The sequence below is a fragment of the Anomaloglossus baeobatrachus genome, chromosome 3, assembly GCF_048569485.1.
Source record: "Anomaloglossus baeobatrachus isolate aAnoBae1 chromosome 3, aAnoBae1.hap1, whole genome shotgun sequence".
NCBI classification, from domain to species: Eukaryota; Metazoa; Chordata; class Amphibia; order Anura; family Aromobatidae; genus Anomaloglossus; species Anomaloglossus baeobatrachus.
The window spans coordinates 185,293,077-185,316,358 of record NC_134355.1 but is presented as its reverse complement, the minus strand read 5'-3'; the positions used below and the strand labels follow the sequence as shown (position 1 = coordinate 185,316,358).

At 44.5% G+C, this 23,282-nt stretch overlaps 1 protein-coding gene and 1 long non-coding RNA gene across 2 annotated transcripts in view; one reads left to right on the top strand and one right to left on the bottom strand.

Annotated features, from left to right (window-relative positions):
* WDR27 (WD repeat domain 27) overlaps positions 1-23,282 on the top strand; it is a 954,066-nt gene that overhangs the window by 50,470 nt on the left and 880,314 nt on the right. The gene's annotated exons all lie outside the window — the stretch shown is intronic.
* LOC142296257 (uncharacterized) lies at positions 876-21,501 on the bottom strand. The gene is made up of 3 exons (XR_012751613.1): positions 21,424-21,501; positions 4,320-4,457; positions 876-2,613 (listed from the first exon to the last, which is right to left on the bottom strand). It is a non-coding gene; the product is annotated as an uncharacterized LOC142296257 (long non-coding RNA).

Here is a 23,282-nt window from a genome sequence, read left to right as displayed (position 1 = left end):
TACAGACCCCCAGTTGGACATTTGGTACATGTAATTAAGTACACCACATTGGTTGTGGTGCAGCTGAAGGTACCTGGGATCTTGTAGTCCTGATGTGATCTGGGAATCTTTATCTTGTCCATTGTCAATATAAATGGACAGGTCTTACATTTTTTCTGGTTGCAGGGAAATGTTCCTGTTGTTGGAGAGGACAGGGAGCTTCTGACAATGATGCTTCTTCGATTTGGGGGCTGTCTAAAACACAGAAGTGGGGGGTCTGGAAAAATAGATTTTAATCGGGCATCTTTTTGCAGTAATGGTTGTAGTATCCGTGCAGCTCCTCTAAACACCTCCAGATGTGGATTGTAGGTGATTACAAGAGGGACCCGATTGTTTTCTTCTTTAGTTTTATAATGTAGGAGATGGTTTCTTGATATTCTGGTGGCTCTTGTAATCTGGTTTTCAATTGTTCTTGGGTGGTAGCCTTGATTCAAAAAGGTCTTTCTGAGGCCCTCAAGGTGATTGTCTCTATCTGTACTGTTGGAACATATCCGATTGTACCGGATTATATACTACAGTCACTGTACTGGAACGGTCTATCTACGAGTATGAAATCAATGTCTAAGTAATGGAAGTTCCCATATTTAGGACTACCACCAAACCAATCAGATAGAGAATAGGTGGCCACGCTTGTCCAATTTACTCTCTATTTGCAGCTATGGAAGGTACAGAAGAAGCTGAACTACTTGTACATACATGGCCACCTATCCATCAGACATAGTTACTACCCTTGTATTTCAGTTTGATGTATTGCAGCAGTCAGAAGTCCTAAAATTGATACAATGTATACAAATAACTAAGTGTTATATAATATAAAGAAATGAAGAGACAGATCATTCATTTTTTAACACTTTATTAAATACAGTCTCTACCTATAACTAAAGCCATTGATCTAGAAGAAGGCAAAAAACCTGGACACGTTCAGCCAATTTGTGCCACAGGGAAAAAATTCCTTCTTGACCCCGAGAAAAGGCGATCAGTTCAAGAACCCTAGACCAAGACTATACTACAACTAACTAACTGAAATATAGGACGGTTATATCATATCAGATTCCTTATGTAGCATTCATAAACTCTCAGCAGGAGAAATGGAATTAGGCCAGTGGCAGTATAAGACGCGTTTAGGCCTGTTGTTTGAAGACCAGAAATAGCTTTCGCTATTGCCCCAAACTAGGACAGATTTTATATGTCACCCCACCACAAGGACCACTCCTGTGTAATCCCTGAAGAATGAAATCATCCTAAGTGATGTAGTGAGTGACTACACACCCCCCTGTGGCTTTAGGGCATTGACTCTTCAATCTGTTGGGGTGCAGCTGTGGGACCCTATTTTCAGAGATGATGTCCTCCACCCAACCCTCAAAAAGCTGAAAGGGTCTTCAGGAGAGATGGGTAGTCGAGCTGGGCCATCAGACGGTCGCCTCTGTAGCTGTAGTGTCATTTTTCCTATTGTTCCAATGTGAAATTAAACAAAAAAAGTGCCCGTTTGTTATGATGTCCAAGATGGAGACCAGGATGTGATATAATAACAAAATAGCAAACATGATATTAGACATTTCTATAATACATTCATTCATTATCTATCTAATAGGATGACAACAGCTCTCCAGACCTGCATCCCACCAAATGTTAAGAGAAAATAGACACCATCAACTTGTATGTAAACCAAACTAAGTCTAGGTTCTATAGATGCAATGCCCAGATACCAAGATTCAACATACTGCAAAACAAGCAGATGGATAGGGATTATGTATACAGGTGGTGTCATCTCACATGCCAACTTTCCGTACAGGAATACAAAGAAATGGCTGCAGCAGAATGCCATAAAACAGAGTCCAGATTTTGTTCTGTATAATCAGTGTGTGATGACACATAAGGCACCAAATATAATATACCGATAGTCCTATAATCTAAGGCGGGCTTTGCACACTACGACATCGCAGGTGCGATGTCGGTGGGGTCAAATTGAAAGTGACGCACATCCGGCATCGCATGCGACATCGCAGTGTGTAAAGCCTAGATGATACGATTAACGAGCGCAAAAGCGTCATAATCATATCATCGGTGCAGCGTCGGCGTAATCCATAATTACGCTGACGCGACGGTCCGATGTTGTTCCTCGCTCCTGCGGCAGCACACATCGCTGTGTGTGAAGTCGCAGGAGCGAGGAACATCTCCTACCGGTGTCACCGCGGCTTCCGTAGGTTATGCGGAAGGAAGGAGGTGGGCGGGATGTTTACATCCTGCTCATCTCCGCCCCTCCGCTCCTATTGGTCGCCTGCCGTGTGACATCGCAGCGACGCCGCACGACCCGCCCTCCTTAATAAGGAGGCGGGTCGCCGGCCAGAGCGACAGTCGCAGGGCAGGTGAGTGAATGTGAAGCCGGCGTAGCGATAATTTTCGCTACGCCAGCTTTCACAAGATATTGTACCTGCGACGGGGGCGGGGACTATCGCGTGTGACATGGCAGCATCGGCTTGCGATGTCGCAACGTGCAAAGCCCGCCTAACACTAATCAATATCATGACCCTTTCTAAAGTCGTCAGTCTTGCTCTCTGGATCCAGATATACTCCCTAGAAAGAAAAAAAAAAAATAAGTGTCAGGGAAAGGCCTAGAAACCTGAAGACTAATGTAAAAATGGAAGATGGACTTCAATTGGTTGTGTTTATATGTGATCTGAGGTCCTTAAATTAGATTGTGACTAGATGCCCCATATGTGCACATATGTGAGAACAAATAATGTACAACAATCCCCCACCTACCAATTTTTCAGATTATAATGACATATTACAATGCATACGTTACAACATTCCAAAATGTAATGGTCTCAGTGATTAAAAATAATGTCATTTGCTCCACATTTTTCTGTATCACTCACTTCGGTATCTGCCAATCCATGTTTTTTCAATTTTGCACCTTAATGATAAATGTGGAGCAACTTCTGCCAGTGCAAGTTTTCAAGCATGGTAATACCCTTCCCAATGTTACATGAGATTAATGTGTCACATTTTTCAAGTCAAGAAAAAAAAATATTTTTTAGAAAACTGGTATTTTTTAATCTTGTTAAAAATGGTTGCAACTGAAACTTATTTGATGTATTTTGGGACAGTTCTTACCTGTCTACATTATGTGTTACCTTTATGTAGAAGTGCAGTATTAAAAATGTCATATTTCCTATCAGAAAAGTTACCCTTTTATTTTTAAGTTTTGGAATAGGTGTTTTAAAATTGTGTAATAAATGGCTTAAAGCTTTGAAAAATATCGCTTAAGTATTTACAACAATGAAATGTTGCAATTTGCAAACAAAATACATAGAATGAAGCAAATGGTCCTATATATAGTATGTTCCCGAATGTATAAATACAAAACCCTCTCCCATATGATGGAATAATGAGAATTTCTTCTCAAATAAAATCTGAAATTAAGTAACAGAATCACCAACAATCTGTGCCAACCACTGTTACCACTTGTAGTCACTGACTGAAGTCCCCACTATGGTGTCTCCCTCCCAGGCGCCATCTTTGTGCTTACATCTCCACGTGGCGTCTCCCTCCCAGGCGCCATCTTTGTGCTTACATCTCCATGTGGTGTCTCCCTCCCAGGCGCCATCTTTGCGCTTACATCTCCATGTGGATTCTCCATGTTTGCTGCATGGACCTCTGTGCCCAACATCCCGCCTTGTGACCTCACATAGACCCTTCATCCCCCAAGTCTACAGATTGTAACAGCAAAGACTGATACAATATAGTGCTTTACAGCCACAATCAGGAGAGTTGGAGGATAAGGCTATGTTCACACAGGTTGCTTTTGGTGTGGAGGTTTTTTTTGTATTTTTTTATTTTTTTATGCAAATTCATGCTAATAAAAAACTGCTTTTTACCATATTAGCAAAACCTATGAGATTCCAGAAAACTCATGCACATACAGACACTAACTTTTTTTTTCCTTACTGAACTGGCAAAATGCTGCGTTTTGTAAAGAATTCTATTCTTTCAGCATTTGTTTTTGCTGCTTTTTTTCCACTATTGAAAGCCATGAGAGTGAAAGAAATGCAGCAGTGCATTTTTTGGTGTGTATGTACTGTGAACAAATGACACACCAAAAACCCAATAAAAACTGTGGCAAAAACTCAGCACAAAAACATAGCTTATTTTACTGCCAAGAGATCAGATTTTGCTGCTAAAAAGTAGCAGCAAAAATGCCCAGTGTGAACAGAGCCTGAGCGTACATGTTGACACAAGCTTTACTGATTGAAAACCCAGTAAAGGTCCTCATTTACCTGTGTCCTTTTTTCCGGGATCCTCTTCCCTTCTTCACCGTCATCAATCTTGGATCCACCGCCCTCTTTGTCTTCTCCTCTTGATTGAACATCTGAGTCCACCAACTTCTATAGATTCCCAGTCATTGTGACATCATGCTGTGAGGTAACAATGGCCGCCTGTATCAGATGATGTCACATGTGACATCGCCTGTTATTAACATTGATAAGTAGTAATTATATGGGAGAACGTATTGGTTAGGATCAAGGCTGTGAGGACAAGGTGATTAAGACTTCACAAAAGGAAAATATGAAAAATATAAATGACTTATAATAATGGACGTCTGCGCCAGATTACGAGCATCTGCATTTTTATGCCTGAAGACACCAGTGTCCTCTCTTATACAACACTGTGAAATTATAGAAATAGAGGTCTTATTTATTATTAATAAAAATGTAGCTGTTGCCGATAGCAACCTGCCCAATTTCACCTTATGCTATTTTTTGTTAGTTGTTATTTTTTTTTTCAGCAAAAACACTGTAGCAATATGTTTGAGTTAAACAATGCATTTTCCTGCCATTTTTATACTTTTTGGGCGGTCCTGACAGATTTTTCCAAACTCAAATTTCTTTAGTTTTAGCTTTTTTTGTGCATATTAATTTTTCCAATTACATCTTTTTTAAACAGCGGCTGCTAATGGTATAAAATCCTGCAATAAGTAATAGTGGCCTTACCTATCCTCCTGTGCCAATGCTGCCCCAGCCCCTGGCAATGTTTCCACACTTCATGCTGCGTCCAAGTGTAGACATGTGGCTCCTGCCATCACACACTGACTGTAGTCATGTAGTGTAGCCATGTGCTCATGGTTATGGAAGACATTCTCATAATACTGGTAGTGGTTTTCAACATGGTGGCATGGGCATTGGTTGTTCCTTGGTTACTTGCTCATTTAGACAAGCGGATCCAGGCTGTTATACTGGCATGTTTGCCTATTACTCATACATAGCAGCAGACTCTGTTCTTCCTTTACTTGTACTAGTGATACTGGAGTGAGACTGATAACTCTACAGGATACAGAGGCATACATAGAAATCATGGGGCCCCATAGCAGAATCTCTAAATGCCCCCCCCCCAATAAGTAAATAATAATATTCAGCTGGGTCACAAAAGAGCATAGTTCACAAAGTTACAGCCCTTAGAAAGTAATTTTTCTCATATGGAAGCCCCTAGCTTCCGCTTTCATTGCAACCATAAAATATGATGGCAACAAAAGTGCCCCACAAACACTGAAAATTCCCCAGAATAAATTCTTCCATAGCACCCCCCACATGCACAGTTTGATGACCCTACTGTACTCCCCTTTAACTACTCTAGCAATGAATGGTGAACCCAACACAGTAAAATCCCGAACTGTGACCCCCTCACAGCCCTCCATGCAGTATAATGGTTCTACATAAAGTATAATGGCCCCCACACAGCCGTCCGCACAGTATGACAGACCCCACACAAACCTTCACACTGTATAATTGCTTACACGCAGTATAATGGCCCTCATATAACTCTAGATAAAGTATAAAGGCATCCTCATAGCGCTCCAAAAATAATAATGGCCCCACAAAGTACTCCATATAGTAATGGGCCCCACCAAGCCTTCCACATAGTAATGGGCCTCCCATAGTCCTCCATATAGTAATGGGCTTTCCATTAATACGCTTGGATATAGTACTCTGTTATCAGCCTTCTTCTTTAGTGAGACCTTTTGTGGCTTACCCTCCTTGTGGAGTGTGTCAATGATTGCTTTCTGGACATCTGTCACATCAGCAGTCTTCCCCATGATTGTGTAGCTTACTGGACCCGACTAATGGACCATTATAAATGCTTAGAAAGCCTTTGCAGGTGTTTTGTGGTAATTATTCTAATTTTCTGAGATAATAACTTTTCGTTTTTCATTGGCTGTAAGTCTAAATTCATCAACATTAACAGAAATAAACACTTGAAATAGATCACTCTGTTTGTAATGACGCTATATAATATATGTGTTTCCCTTTTTGTATTGAGTTACTGAAATAAATTTACTTTTTGCTGATATTCTAATTTATTGAGATGTACCTGTAGTAATGGGCCTCACACACATAGTCCTCCATATAATAATGGGCCTCACATAGTTCTCCATATAGTATAATGCTCCCACATGCTGTAGCTTTCCATACAGAATTGGGCTCCACATAGCCCTTCATACAGAATGGGTCCTACATAGTCCTCCATATTGTCTAATGCACCCCATAGTCCTCCATGTACTAAAATACACTACCCATATTCCACCATATAGCGTTATGCAGCCCCACATAGTGTTATGCAGCCCCCACATGGCGTTATGCTGCCCCCACATAGCGTTATGCTGCCCCCACATAGCGTTATGTACCCCACATAGCGTTATGCAACTCAGATTGCGGTTTGCACCCTTACATTGCGTTATGCACCCCCACATAGTGCTATGCACTCCCACATATCATTATGCACCCTCACAAAGCATTAAGCACCCCACATCGCATTATACACCCCCCACATAGCATTTTACACCCCACATAGCATTACACACCCTCACATATCATTATGGATTCCCACCGTGTACTGAATACATACTCTCCTCAGTCACCCACTGCTGCTCCTCATTTGCCCGCTGTCTGTGCTCTGCACATTTCAACACAGTGGTGACTGGCGCCCAGTAGTGACATCAGCGCTGTGCTGAGCTGTTAGAGCGCAGACTCAGGGGGACAATCATGAGAGGGAGCACTGCGCTCCTTATCATTGCTTTCAACTGTATCCTCATCTGCAATGTGATACATTTGAAAGTGCGATCCTGGGGAGGGGGCCACCTAAGCCACCGCCAGGCCACCCAGCTCATGGGCCCCATAGCAGTGGCATGGCTTGCCTCTATTGGTGGAATACCACTGTCAGGAGAATTGTCACCTGCAGAGGTGCTATGTCTGGGCAGCTAGATTCCAACTATAAAGGGGAGTGAACACAGCCTGGTTGTAGGGTGGAGTGCTCAATTAGAAAGAGATGCACTATAAATATATAAAAAGAGTGACCCGCACATGCAACAGGTGTGAACAGGTGCTAGCTGAAAACACATTATAACTACAAAACATACACAGCTGCACACTAAAATGCTAACAATGAATATGGGAACTGTGGTATTACATTACTGTATAGGAATATTTGAAAAAAGAGATATTTAGCATATGTATTGGCCAATGCATGTGAGCCCGGTCACCACGGCAAGGTAATCTCTGTATACCGGGAACCTAAGTTGAAATGCCACTATTTGGGTTGAAAACCTCCATGACTGTGCAGCTAGACCAAAATCCTAGCTTAAAATGCCACTATCTGGGTTAAATCCTCCATGTTTGGGCAGCTAGATTTCAGCTATAAAGGGGAGTGAACACAGCCTGGTTGTAGGGTGGAGTGCTCAATCAGAAAGAGATGCACTATAAATATATAAAAAGAGTGACCCGCACATCCAACAGGTGTGAACAGGTGCTAGCTGAAAACACATTATAACTACAAAACATACACAGCTGCACACTAAAATGCTAACAATGAATATGGGAACTGTGGTACTGCATTACTGCTATAGGAATATTTGAAAAAAGAGATGTTTAGCATATGTATTGGCCAATGCATGTGAGCCCGGTTACCACGGCAAGGTAATCTCTGCATACCGGGAACCTAAGTTGAAATGCCACTATTTGGGTTGAAAACCTCCATGACTGTGCAGCTAGACCAAAATCCTAGCTTAAAATGCCACTATCTGGGTTAAATCCTCCATGTCTGGGTAGCTAGATTCCAGCTATAAAGGGGAGTGAACACAGCCTGGTGAATTTTGCCACTTTGGATTTACAGACATAAGATGATATAAACACTGACCCTATGAGACTGCATCACATGTTATATATATATGAAGAGGGCAAGCCATATAATCTAATCTTTGGTGTCCTGAAGCCACGTCAGGTCTATCAGTGCAGTCACTACACTGTCCAGTCCTGTTTGCAGTCAATCTGAGACACCATGATTTTTATGGTACCTGCTTTGAAGTCTCATACAGATCAGGTGATGCATTGTACATCGAGCAGCGAACACGGACAGGCAGGATCCACGGACAGGCAGAATCTCCTAAAAATTAAACAGGTGGTCCTAAGGCAAAGTAATTTTAATTCTAAATCCCTACCTTTTTAGAGACATAATCTAATCTATTTTTTATTATACTTACATTAAAAATTCCCTATCATTTGTTAACTACACTATAATTGCTTTAGTATTTTTTTCCCTACTTCCGTATGATAACTTCTTGTTTGAGAATCCCAGTGCATCTTGGGATACGCTAATATAGCATCATCAGAGGGCAGAGGCTGCAGTCACTGCCGCAGCCTCTGCCCCTACATGAAATGAAGCATCATCAGTGAGGTGCGTTTAAGGGGTTTAGCTCCTGATGATGGATTTGTTAAATGCTCACGTACTGATTGTGGTTGAGATGATTTATTTATGTGCTGATAATTGTTCTGGTAATGTAGTTGTGTATTGATGGTGGTTCTGGTGATTTATCAATGTAGATGGTGTAATCTTTAATTTATTAGACATGATGCTTGATCATTATAGGTTCATTGTGCCGCACTGATAATACAGCCATCTGAATTAGGCAATATTTGTCAGCTGAACAAGTGATTAAATAATGCCCCCATACATATAGACAACTGTGCTCATTCGGCCGGCAGCTATCTCCACAGACTCTCCCATATACAGAACTGCTAACTTTGTCAAAAGTTTCTGTGTTCTCTTTAAGAGAGCCGGTGCCAAACATCTCTGGTGAGTTATCATTTTAGAAAATATAAGAATCTTCAGTCCTAAACCTGATATGTAAGATTCCTCATCTCCCCAGACATCATCCGTTAAAGGCACCCATATACATTAAACTGTTGGTTGAATCTATCAATATTGATGGATTCTTACAACTTTTGTCTGTTCATAGGAAGGCTTAACTATTACCTAAAGGGTATGTGCACAATGTCTCTTTTGTGCTATAGCTACAGTAAAGGAAATAATTATTTGATCCCTTGCTGATTTTGTAAGTTTGCCCACTGACAAAGACATGAACAGTCAATAATTTTAAGGGTATGTTAATTTTAACAGTGAGAGATAGAATATGTATTGTCCTCAGGATCTGTCCCCTTTTATCATCTATATCCAAACAGTACATGCAGGGTCGGACTGGGCCACCGGAGTGACGGGGAATCCCCCGGTAGATCCCGGGTCCTTAATGGGCCCCAATGCTTCACATAGGGCCCCAGGCTGGTAACTGCAGGCTGGGCTAGGGCAGGGGGCCCCAGGAGGCTCCACCAGTGGTAGTGCTGGGGCCTCAGGCGGCTCCACCAGCAGCAGTGCTGAGGCCGCGGGGGCCGCCTGTTTCTGTGTTGGCCGTGGCTACGCTGCGCTTTCAAATTGTTCTTGTGCCGTCCCGGAGACAAGCCAGGGGAAGCTAATAGCTCCCCTAATGTGTATATTTGTGTATATGTCTGTTTATATGACTTTTTTGTATAAAAAAGTATAATGTGTGTTTGCATGTGTATGAATGTCTGTTTGTACATTAGTGCATATGTCTGTTTGCAATCTTCTGCATGTCTATGCATGTATGTGCCTTTGTGTCTGTGTAATAGTGCTTGTCTATGAGTGGGCCTGACTGTGCTCTTGGTGCATGTATGATATGTATGTGCCTGTGTGTCTGTGTACTAGTGCTTGTCTGTGAGTGGGCCTGACTGTGCTCTGTGTGCATATATGACATGTTTGTGCCTGTGTGTCTATGTATTAGTGCTTGTCTATGAGTGGGCCAGACTGCGCTCTGTGTGCATATGTGACATGTTTGTGCGTCTGTGTCTGTGTACTAGTGCTTGTCTATGAGTGGGCCTGGCTGCGCTCTGTGTGCATATATGACAAAAAACAACACTTGATGAACAGCTGAAAATACCTAAGCCATATTAAAAGGCGTGCTTCATGCTGGTGAATGACCAAGTGGAGGGAAAGAAAAAGTACTAGCATATGTATATGTACAGTCATGGCCAAAAGTTTTGAGAATGCTACAAATATTAATTTTTACAAAGTCTACTTCTTAAGTTTTTCTAATGGCAATTTGCATATACTCCAGAATGTCATAAAGAGTGATCAGCTTAACAGCAATTACTTGCAAAGTCAATATTGGCTAAGAAAATGAACTTTAACCCCCAAAACACATTTCAACATCAATGCATTCCTGCCTTAAAAGGAGCAGCTAACATTGTTTTAGTGAATGTTCCATTAACACAGGTGTGGGTGTTGATGAGGACAGGGCTGGCAATCAGTCATGATTAAGTAAGAATGACACCACTGGACACTTTAAAAGGAGGCTGGTGCTTGGTATCATTGTTTCTCTTCAGTTAACCATGGTTATCTCTAAAGAAACATGTGCAGCCATCATTGCTCTGCACAAAAATGGCCTAACAGGGAAGAGTATCGCAGCTACAAAGATTGCACCTCAGTCAACAATCTATCGCATCATCAAGAACTTCAAGGAGAGAGCTTCCATTGTTGCCAAAAAGGCTCCTGGGCGCCCAAGAAGTACCAGCAAACGCCAGGACCGTATTTTAAAACTGTTTCAGCTGCGGGATCCGACTACCAGCAGTGCCAAGCTAGCTCAGCAATGGCAGCAGGCTGGTGTGAGTGCTTCTGCACGCACTGTGAGGCGGAGACTGCTTGAGCAAGGCCTGTTTTCAAGGAGGGCCGCAAAGAAGCCACTTCTCTCCAGAAAAAACATCAGGGACCGACTGATATTCTGCAAAAGGTACAGGGAGTGGACTGCTGAGGACTGGGGTAAAGTCATTTTCTCAGATGAATCCCCTTTTCGATTGTTTGGGACATCTGGAAAACAGCTTATTAGGAGAAGAAGAGGTGAGTGCTACCACCAGTCTTGTCTCATGCCAACTGTTAAGCATCCTGAAACGATTCATGTGTGGGGTTGCTTCTCAGCCAAGGGAATCGGCTCACTCATAGTCTTGCCTAAAAACACAGCCATGAATAAAGAATGGTACCAGAATGGTACCAGAATGGTACCAGAATGTCCTCCAAGAGCAACTTCTCCCAACTGTCCAAGAGCAGTTTGGCGCCCAACAATGCCTTTTCCAGCATGATGGAGCACCTTGCCATAAAGCAAAGGTGATCACTAAAAGGCTCATGGAACAAAACATAGAGATTTTGGGTCCATGGCCAGGAAACTCCCCAGATCTTAATCCCATTGAGAACTTGTGGGCAATCATCAAGAGATGGGTGGACAAACAAACACCAACAAATTCTGGCAAAATACAAGCATTGCTTATGCAAGAATGGACAGCTATCAGTCAGGATTTGGTCCAGAAGTTGATTGAGAGCATGCCAGGGAGAATTGCAGAGGTCCTGAAGAAGAAGGGTCAACACTGCAAATATTGACTTGCTGCATTAACTCATTCTAACTATCAATATAACCTTTTGGTACTCATAATATGATTGCAATTATATTTCTGTATGTGATGTAAACATCAGACAAACACAATTAAAAACCAGAGGGCAACAGATCATGTGAAAATATAATTTTGGTGTCATTCTCAAAACTTTTGTCCATGACTGTACAGCACACCACTAATAAATGACAATGAAAAAACTTTATTAAACACCACACGTTATATGTATACAAATAAAACCATTTAAAACCACGGGGTATGAAACCCCAATAAGACCATCAGTCACCTAGCCACCATACAAATAATGGGTAAAACTGGAACTTCAGAAGAGTCAATAATGCAGCACAATACACAATGCAAATATAAAGGCATCAATAGTGTGTAAGGCACGTACAATCAAATAATCATGACTACAAAATCAGGTCTGTTACACCCAAAATCCGCATGATATGGAATATTAACTAACATAACCAAGGGTCACATAGAGGATGAAATGCCCTATGATACCTCAAGGTGTTTATGGAGACCAGCAAAATGAGGAGGTCCACAGATAACAACAATGGCTGGGGGCTAACCCCACGTGTATTGTTTATTGTGCAGCATTATTGACTATTCTGGGGTTCCAGTTTTTCACATTGTTTGTATTGTGGCTGGGTGACTGATGGTCTTATTGAGGTTATATATATATACATACACAATGTATGTGTGTATATATATATATATATATATATATATATAGATATATATATATATATAATATAGTAGATGGTGGCCCGATTCTAACGCATCGGGTATTCTAGAATTTATTGTGTAGTTAATGTATGATTCTTGTTATATATATAGATATTGTTGTGTGTAGTTGCCAAGTGTTTGTGTAGGGCGCTGTAAATGTTCTGGGTGTTGTCTGCATGTGGGGGTGTGTGAGAGCGGTGTTGTTTGTGTGTTGCGTTGTTTGTGGAGCGCTGTGTGTCTGCAGCGTTGTGTGTGTGTGTGGTGCTGTGTATGTTGCGTAGTTTGTGGGTGTGTGTGGGGTGTGTGTGTTTTGGTGGAGGTATGTTTTGTGCAGTGTGTGTGTTGCGCGGTGTGTGCATATATTTGTGTGTGCCGCGCTGTTTGTGTGTGCGTGGTGTTTTAAATGTTGGGTGTTATGTGTGTGCGGCGTTGTCTGTGTGTGTGGGTGTCTGTGTAGGGCGGTATTTGTGGTTCCCAGTGTGTGTGTGGTGTGTTGTGCGGTGCGTGTGTGTTGGTGTGTGTGTGTGTGTGTGTGTGTATTTTGGGGGGAGGTGTACACCCCCATCGTGCTCCATCCCCTATGCTGCACACCCCCATCATGCTCCATCCCCCCTGCTGCGCACCCCCATCGTGCTCCATCCCCCATGCTGCACCCCCCCATCGTGCTCCATCCTCCATGCTGCACACTCCCATCATGCTCCATCCCCCATGCTGCACACCATTATCATGCTCCATCCCCCATGCTGCACACCATTATCATGCTTCATCCCCCCATGCTGCGCACCCCCCATGGTGCTTCATCCCCCCATGCTGCGCACCCCCCATCGTGCTTCATCCCCCCATGCTGCACATCCCCCATCGTGCTTCATCCCCCTTGCTGCTCACCCCTCAGAGAGGAGTATAATAGGAGGACTATAATAGGAGGAGTAGTCCTGGGGCAAGAGGAGTATAATAGGAGGAGTAGTCCTGGGGAGAGAGGAGTATAATAGGAGGAGTAGTCCTGGGGGGAGAGGCGTATAATAGGAGGAGTAGTCCTGGGGAAAGAGGAGTATAATAGGAGGAGTAGTCCTGTGGAGAGAGGAGTATAATGGGAGGAGTAGTCCTGGGGGGAGAGGAGTATAATAGGAGGAGTAATCCTGGGGAGAGAGGAGTATAATAGGAGGAGTAGTCCTTGTGGGAGAGGAGTATAATAGGAGGAGTAGTCCTGGGGAGAGAGGAGTATAATAGGAGGAGTAGTCCTGGAGGTGAGGAGTATAATAGGAAGAGTATTCCTGGAGGTGAGGAATATAATAGGAGGAGTAGTCCTGGGGAGAGAGGAGTATAATAGAAGGAGTAGTCCTGGGGAGAGAGGAGTATAATAGGAGGAGTAGTCCTGGGGGGAGAGGAGTATAATAGGAGGAGTAGTCCTGGGGGGAGAGGAGTATAATAGGAGGAGTAGTCCTGGGGGGTGAGGAGTATAATAGGAGGAGTAGTCCTGGGGAGAGAGGAGTATAATAGGAGGAGTAGTCCTGGGGGGAGAGGAGTATAATAGGAGGAGTAGTCCTGGGGGGTGAGGAATATAATAGGAGGAGTAGTCCTGGGGAGAGAGGAGTATAATAGGAGGAGTAGTCCTGGGGGGAGAGGAGTATAATAGGAGGAGTAGTCCTGGGGGGAGAGGAGTATAATAGGAGGAGTAGTCCTGGGGGGTGAGGAATATAATAGGAGGAGTAGTCCTGGGGGGAGAGGAGTATAATAGAAGGAGTAATCCTGGGGAGAGAGGAGTATAATAGGAGGAGTAGTCCTGGGGGGTGAGGAGTATAATAGGAGGAGTAGTCCTGGTGGAAGATGAGTATAATAGGAGGTGTAGCCCTTGGGAGAGAGGAGTATAATAGGAGGAGTAGTCCTGGGGGGAGAGGAGTATAATAGGAAAAGTAGTCCTGGGGAGAGAGGATTATCATAGGAGGAGTAGTCCTGGGGAGAGAGGAGTATAATAGGAGGAGTAGTCCGGGGGAGAGAGGAGTATAATAGGAGGAGTAGTCCTGGGGGGAGAGGCGTATAATAGGAGGAGTAGTTCTGGAGGTGAGGAGTATAATAGGAGGAGAATTCCTGGAGGTGAGGAGTATAATAGGAGGAGTAGTCCTGGGGAGAGAGGAGGATAATAGGGGGAGTAGTCCTGGGAGGAGAAGAGTATAATAGGGGGAGTAGTTCTGGGGGGAGAGGAGTATAATAGGGGGAGTAGTCCTGGGGGGAGAAGAGTATAATAGGAGGAGTAGTCCTGGGGGGAGAGGAGTAAAATAGGAAACGTAGTCCTGGGGAGAGAGGATTATCATAGGAGGAGTAGTCCTGGGGAGAGAGGAGTATAATAGGAGGAGTAGTCCTGGGGAGAGAGGAGTATAATAGGAGGAGTAGTCCTGGGGAGAGAGGAGTATAATAGGAGGAGTAGTCCTGGGGGGAGAGGCGTATAATAGGAGGAGTAGTTCTGGAGGTGAGGAGTATAATAGGAGGAGTAGTCCTGGGGAGAGAGGAGTATAATAGAAGGAGTAGTCCTGGGGAGAGAGGAGTATAATAGGAGGAGTACTCCTGGGGGGTGAGGAGGATAATAGGGGGAGTAGTCCTGGGGGGAGAAGTGTATAATAGGGGGAGTAGTTCTGGGGGGAGAGTAGTATAATAGGTTGAGTAGTCCTGGGGGGAGAGGAGTATAATAGGAGGAGTAGTCCTGGGGGGAGAGGAGTATAATAGGAGGAGTAGTCCTGGGAGGTGAGGAGTATAATAGGAGGAGTAGTCCTGGGGGAAGATGAGTATAATAGGAGGAGTAGTTTTGGAAAGATAGGAGTATAATAGGAGGAGTAGTCCTGGTGAGAGATGAGTATAATAGGAGGAGTAGTCCTGGGGGAGAGGAGTATAATAGGAGGAGTAGTCCTGGGGGGAGAGGAGTATAATAGGAGTAGTCCTGGGGGGAGAGGAGGATAATAGGAGGAGTAGTCCTGGGGGGAGAAGAGTATAATAGGGGGAGTAGTTCTGGGGGGAGAGGAGTATAATAGGGGGAGTAGTCCTGGGGGGAGAGGAGTATAATAGGAAAAGTAGTCCTGGGGAGAGAGGATTATCATAGCAGGAGTAGTCCTGGGGAGAGAGGAGTATAATAGGAGGAGTAGTCCTGGGGAGAGAGGAGTATAATAGGAGGAGTAGTCCTGGGGGGAGAGGCGTATAATAGGAGGAGTATATCTGGAGGTGAGGAGTATAATAGGAGGAGTATTCCTGGGGGGAGAGGAGTATAATAGGAGTAGTCCTGGGGGGAGAGGAGTATAATAGGGGGAGTAGTTCTGGGGGGAGAGGAGTATAATAGGGGGAGTAGTCCTGGGGGGAGTGGAGTATAATAGGAGGAGTAGTCCTGGGGGGAGAGGAGTATAATAGGAAAAGTAGTCCTGGGGAGAGAGGAGTATAATAGGAGGAGTAGTCCTGGGGAGAGAGGAGTATAATAGGAGGAGTAGTCCTGGGGGGTGAGAAGTATAATAGGAGGAGTAGTCCTGGGGAGAGAGGAGTATAATAGGAGGAGTAGTCCTGTGGGGCGAGGAATATAATAGGAGGAGTAGTCCTGGGGGGGTGAGGAGTATAATAGGAGTAGTAGTCCTGGGGGTGAGGAGTATAATAGGAGTAGTAGTCCTGGGGGGTGAGGATTATAATAGGAGGAGTAGTCCTGGGGGGTGAGAAGTATAATAGGAGGAGTAGTCCTGGGGAGAGAGGAGTATAATAGGAGGAGTAGTCCTGTGGGGTGAGGCATATAATAGGAGGAGTAGTCCTGGGGGGTGAGGAGTATAATAGGAGTAGTAGTCCTGGGGGGTGAGGAGTATAATAGGAGGAGTAGTCCTGGGGGGTGAGAAGTATAATAGGAGGAGTAGTCCTGGGGAGAGAGGAGTATAATAGGAGGAGTAGTCCTGGGGGGAGAGGAGTATAATAGGAGGAGTAGTCCTGGGGGGGAGGTGTCTAATAGGTGGAATACTCCTGGTAGGGAGGTGTATAGGTGCCCAATGTGTGCAGAGGGCTGAGCCGAGCGGCCAATTTGTGCGGGGGCGGAACTGAGTGGCCAATGTGTGCGTGGGGCAGGGCCGAGCGGCCAGTGTGTGCGGGGGGCGGGACCGAGCGGCCAATGTGTGTGGGGGCGGGGCCAAGAGGCCAATGTGTGCGGGGGGCGGGGCCGAGCGCCCAATGTGTGCAAGGGGCAGGGCCGAGCGGCCAATGTGTGCGGGGCGCAGGGCCGAGTGGCCAATGTGTGCGGGGTGCGGGGCCGAGCCGAGCGGCCAATGTGTGCAGGGTGCGGGCCCGAGCGACAGACAGACAGACAGACAGACAGACAGAATAAGGCAATTATATATATATGATATATATATGATATAGATAATGCTGAGTGTATGTATGTATATATGTATGTATGTACAGTATGTACAGTATGTTTGTATATCCGCTAAAAGAATTTGCACCGTCGCATGTACAATTACGATATTTTGCACAGACACTCCATTTGACTCAGGGAATGTCATAGACTATGTTGTGAGGCGAAATTTAAACCCCGCGCTTTGCAGTTATTCGACAAAAAACCTTCCTCTATTAAAGTCAATGGAGCTGGGAGTCACAGTACAGCCAGAAATTTAGAAGAATGCGCAGCCACGCCCTTTAATGGAATGTTGGCGTGTCACAATGCATCCAGGGAATGAGACAGACAGACAGGTAAATAGACAGACAGACATGCAAAGAGACAGACAGACAGGCAAAGAGACAGACAGACAGGCAAAGAGACAGACAGACAGACAAATAGACAGAGAGACAGACAGGCAAAGAGACAGACAGACAGGGAAAGAGACAGACAGACAGGGTAAGAGACAGAAAGACAGGGAAAGAGACAGACAGAGACAGACAGGGAAAAATAGAGAGACAGAGAGGGAAAGAGATATAGAGATACAGGTAAAGAGACAGAAGCAGACAGAGACAGACAGGGAAAGAGACAGACAGACAAAGAGATAGAGAGATACAGAGAGAGAAAGACAGACACAGACAGAGAGAGACAGACAGAGGGGGGAGACAGACAGAGACTGACAGAGAAACAGAGAGACAGTTACTATCCCAGGCAACGCCAGATGCTACAGCTAGTATATATACAGGGGTTGGACAAAATAATGGAAACACCTAACGTTTTGGCATCATAACCGCCACCATCGTCGCTCAAAGAACTGGAAGGTGTTTTAACTGCAGAATGGGCTAAAATTCCTTTGGAAACAATTCACACCTTGTATGAATCCATACCTCGGAGAATTGAGGCTGTAATCGCCGCAAAAGGTGGACCTACACCATATTAAACTAACATTTGTTGATGTTTCCAGATGTTTCCATTATTTTGTATATATATATATATATATATATATATATATATATATATATATATATATATCTCGTGTTTTTCCAAAAATAAGACCTCCCCCAAAAATAAGCCCTAGCAGGGATTTTCAGCATTTTCAGAGAAAGGCTTAAATATAAGCCCTCCCCCGAAAATAAGCCCTAGTCCCGGATCAATAATGAAGTGTCCGTGCAGCTAAAAAGGTTACAGATACTGCAGGACACTTCATTATAGACAGCGGCACCCGGCAATTACACTCACACGACACTGAGCGGCAAGATCTGCAGTGATCACACACCTGCACACATCACATCACACACACACACACACACACAAAATCAGATCTCACACACACACCAGATCTCACACACAAACATTGGATCGCACACACAGTCAGATCGCACACATAATCAGATCGCACACACAAACATCGGATCACACGCAAACATCAAATCACACACAAACATCGGATCGCACACACATCGGATCGCATACACACTCACCTCATCCAGCGACACCGATCTCTTCTCACCGGGAGAATCCTGAGAGGAAGTGCAGCGCGACGAACAGGACCTGTGGCCGGACACGTGACTTGCTCTCATTCCCTGCTGCCGTAAGTGCTGGATGTGATGTGAGTGTGTGTGTGTGTGTGATCTGCTGTGTGTGTCTGCGATCGGCTGTGTTTTTCTGCGATCGGCTGTGTGTGTCTGCGTTCGGATGTGTGTATCTGTGATCGGCTGTGTGTGCCTGCGATCGAATGTGTGTATCTGTGATCGGCTGTGTGTGCCTGTGATGTGATAAGATGTGTGTATCTGTGATCGGCTGTGTGTATCTGTGATCTGCTGTGTGTGCCTGTGATAGGATGTGTGTATCTGTGATCGGCTGTGTGTGCCTGTGATGTGATAAGATGTGTGTATCTGTGATCGGCTGTGTGTATCTGTGATCGGCTGTGTGTATCTGTGATCGGCTGTGTGTGCCTGTGATGTGATAAGATGTGTGTATCTGTGATCGGCTGTGTGTATATGTGATCGGCTGTGTGTATCTGTGATCGGCTGTGTGTGCCTGTGATAGGATGTGTGTGCCTGTGATAGGATGTGTGTATCTGATCGGCTGTGTGTGCCTGTGATAGGATGTGTGTATCTGATCGGCTGTGTGTGCCTGTGATAGGATGTGTGTATCTGTGATCAGCTGTGTGTATCTGTGATCGGCTGTGTGTGATCTGCTGTGTATATCTGCGATCTGCTGTGTGTGTGTGCCTGTGATCGGCTGTGTGTATCTGTGATCGGCTGTGTGTATCTGTGATGGGCTGTGTGTGCCTGCGATCGGCTGTGTGTGATCTGCTGTGTATATCTGTGATCTGCTGTGTGTGTGTGTGTGAGTGAGAGATCTGCTGTGTGTGTGATCTGCTGTGTGTGTCTGGGATCTTCTGTGTGTGTCAGCGTGTCAGCTAGCAGCAGGGTAGGACGGCGTGCAGCACCGACCGGAGATCACAGGAGGCCCTGGGAGCCACGCAGACGTCCTGGTCTGGTGAGTATGAGTCTCCTGGGAAGTGGGGGGGGTCTGTTTTTTTGGGGGATAAACTTACCCCAACCGTGTTTCTCCAAGAATAAGACCTCCTCCAAAAATAAGCCCTAGTGCTTTTTTGGGGGGGCAACAAAAATATAAGACAGTGTCTTATTTTTGGAAAAACACGGTATATCTCTATCTGCTGGTACTTTTTCCTTTCCCTCCACTGTGTGCATGTATGTGTCTATATGTTTGTGTGCATGCTTGTGCCTGTGTATATGTGTATGTATGTGTTCGTTTTTGGGCATGTGTTTGCCTGTCTGAATGTCTACATATGTGTGTGTCTCAAAGAGGGGGGAACCAGCACTGCCTTAGAATGGCATACAAAAACAATTTTTTTTAGTGTAGATTCACAATTATTCCAACTGTACTATAATGCAATTTGAGATTTTTAGCAAATGATTGATCAATAATTTGAGCCGCCCCTGCCAACGTCAAGGCAAATCTCTATAGGGGGGTCCTACTCTATATTTATATTTTCAATGTGCCATATGGCTTACTAATTAAATTAAAAGCAGAACCATATTAAAGCACACACATACCTGATACATGTCAGAACCGCTCCCAAGCTGCAAAGACAGGCTCAACTGCAAATAAAGGTAGTCCATGTCCCAGCACGTGCAGCTCTGTGCCGCACACACTGGGACAATGTCAGAACTAGCCCTCACAGTGCCCACCCAGCAGCCATGAATGAATGCGGAACAGGCCGAAGCATATGGTGCTTAAATAATGATGCCTGTGGAAAAGGGCATGCTTGTGTATCTATGTACAGTATGTATGTGTTCGTTTTTGGGCATGTTTGCCTGTCTGCATGTCTACATATGTGTGTGTCTGTATTCGTGCATGTGCCTGGCTGCGTTCTTGTGCATACCTGTATGTGTGCATGCATCTGTCTGTGTGGTTATGTATGTGTGCATGTCTGTACGTCTCTGCATGAATATGTGCATTTGTCTGTCTAGGTACACCTTTCTGCATGTGTGTATGTTTTTCTGTGTGTGTGCATGTCTATGTGTCTGCCTATGTGTACGCATGCCTGGGGCCTGGGATGGAGGAACATAGGGGTCTATGATGGGAGACATTATTAAATAAAGGGAGACAGGAAGGGAGACATTATTAAATAAAGGCGGCCAGTATGGGAGCATAATTACTATATAGGGCAAGATTGAGGAACATACATTATTGATTTATGGTGGCAAATGGTGGACATAATGACTGTAGGTGCAAATTAGGGGACATTATTACAGCTGTAATTTAATTTACTTTTGAGGATACTCCACTACCCAGTCTTTATTCTGTGCCCCTAACATTCTTCTCATCTCTTACCGTCTCCTCACTACCTCCTGTGTGTCCATATACATTTCCACCTCACTCCCCATCCTGCCCATTTGCTCCTCATACCATGTCAGTCTTTATTCTGTGTCCTCAAAATTTCTTTCCAGTTTGCTCCACATCCTCTCTGTCGTCATGCATCACCCCTCAGCCTCTCTGTCCCCATGCATCACCCCTCATCCTCTCTGTCCTCATGCATCACCCCTCATCCTCTCTGTCCCCATGCATTACCCCTCATCCTCTCTGTCCCCATGCATCACCCCTCATCCTCTCTGTCCCAATGCATCATTCCTCATCCTCTCTCTCCCCATGCATGAATCCTCATCCTCTCTCTCCCCATGCATGAAACCTCATCCTCTCTCTCCCCATACTGTGTCCAAATATACTTCCCCCTCCCCATCTTCTCTTCCCACCATACTCTGTCCACATAGTTCCCTCCCTCCAATACTGTGTATATAGATATTGCCCCCTCCCCACCCTCTGTCCCCCCAAAGTGTGTCCACAGATGGTTCCCATTCCCCACCCACTGTCCCCCCATTGTGTGTCCACAGATTGTTCCCTCCCCCACCCTCTCTCCCCCATACTGTTTCATAAATACTCCCCTCTCACCCCATAATGTTCCTCCTCCATGTCTTCAGCTCCACAGTGGAGCACTTATCAGCGTTTCTCTGCCGCCTCCGCACTGCAGCCCTGACTTCCGGGTCAGCAGTATGATCAGCTGACCTGATCACATGAAAGCCGTCACGCTGATCCAGAAGTCAGTGCCAGGGTTCACCGCTTCAATTGTCCTCGCGTCTGACAGATACAAGTACAATTGAGCAGTGGGAGCCACGCGCTGCACTTTCTATGAGTGCGGCTGTCAGCGTGACATATACTATCAAGAAGACAAATTTAAACAGAGTTTACATCAGGTATAAATAATCACAAATCATGTAATAACTAATATGTTCCAAAAAAGGAGAGATAATGTTAATAATGGTTATGTATGGGCCTTATAGGTTTCTGTATAGTTATTTGCTCAACCATGTGGGAAAATGCTGCCATCTACTGGTTATAATGCAAATTCTCATCTATATTGCTATCTATCTTTATTTCTATATCTATGAGCAAAATCCCAATACAAGGGAAGTATGTATCAGAAATAGTCCCTGCCCATTGCTCTGACATGAGCAGGAAACTATAATAACAAGATGATAATAAGGTATTTCATAAGCAGTAGACTGTAAGCCCTCGCGGGCAGGGTCCTCTCTCCTCCTGTACCAGTCTGTGCCTTGTATTGTTTATGATTATTGTACTTGTACCTATTATGTATACCCCTTTCACATGTAAAGCGCCATGGAATAAATGGCGCTATAATACTAATAAATAATAATAATAATAAGCATTTACCAAAGAATCATTGTGACGGGGTCCTTCTCCCATATCACACAATCAACAGAGCGAGAGATTGATGAACAATCCAAAACATATTTATTCCATGCAATACAGAATGTCTATCAAATAATCTACCATACAGAGGGTAAACTTGTCCAGTAAAGGCTTAAATGTCCCAGGGATCAGTCACAATCCTCCTGCAGTCCTTTTCCAGGCAAACAGGGGGTTTTCATAGTCTTTCTGGCATACTGACCGCAGCCTCAGCTTTTCCCTCCCAGAGGATCAATCTTCTTCCTTCTCTCTTCAAGTTCTCAAACAGACTGCCTCATCCCCCCAGGTAAACAAAGAGGTTACGTGGATTCCAGGCCCCCCACCCCCCAGACCTAAGGACAAACACTGCAGGGATGATTAGCCAGCAGACAATACAATGTACACTCAAGGAATACAAATAATGGACAGAGCACCAAGTGTAAAATACGAACCTACACAACATGATATACAACCCCCCATATTCCACCATCACAATCATGAATGCAAATCACAAAGTAATCATGAGAAGATGAAACTCAATAGAAAGATAGGTAATGAATCATTATACCCATATTGGAAGATGCCGAGGATCTGTGTGCTGCTGCCCCAACACGCGTTTCACGTTGGTCGCTTCGTCAGGGGGCGTGTCATAACATTAACTAACAGGACCTGATTGGTCAAATGGTAACAAGTAGAGATAGCTCCGGCACACTGATAAAAGGAATATGGGAACAAAATGCTTTAATGCTTCAAGATATTTATTTGTGCATAAGTCAAAAAAGGTTCTGGACCAATCCAGCGTTTCGACCGTACACTCGGTCTTTCTCGAGGAAAGGTTATCTATGGGGAAATTGTGGTAAATGACTGGTCGTCGTCAAATGGATATTAGAGTGGGCTAGCAAAATTGGAGAACCTTATGCACTGTTGGAGGAACTAATGGATATGGCGGTCCGCTTTTTTGGCTGAAATAATTGTATTAGTACTGTAACAACATGAGTTGATCTTGTGCGCTATATGGTCACAGTAGACACCGCTTTATGCAGCTGAGAAGGGGTACATATTTT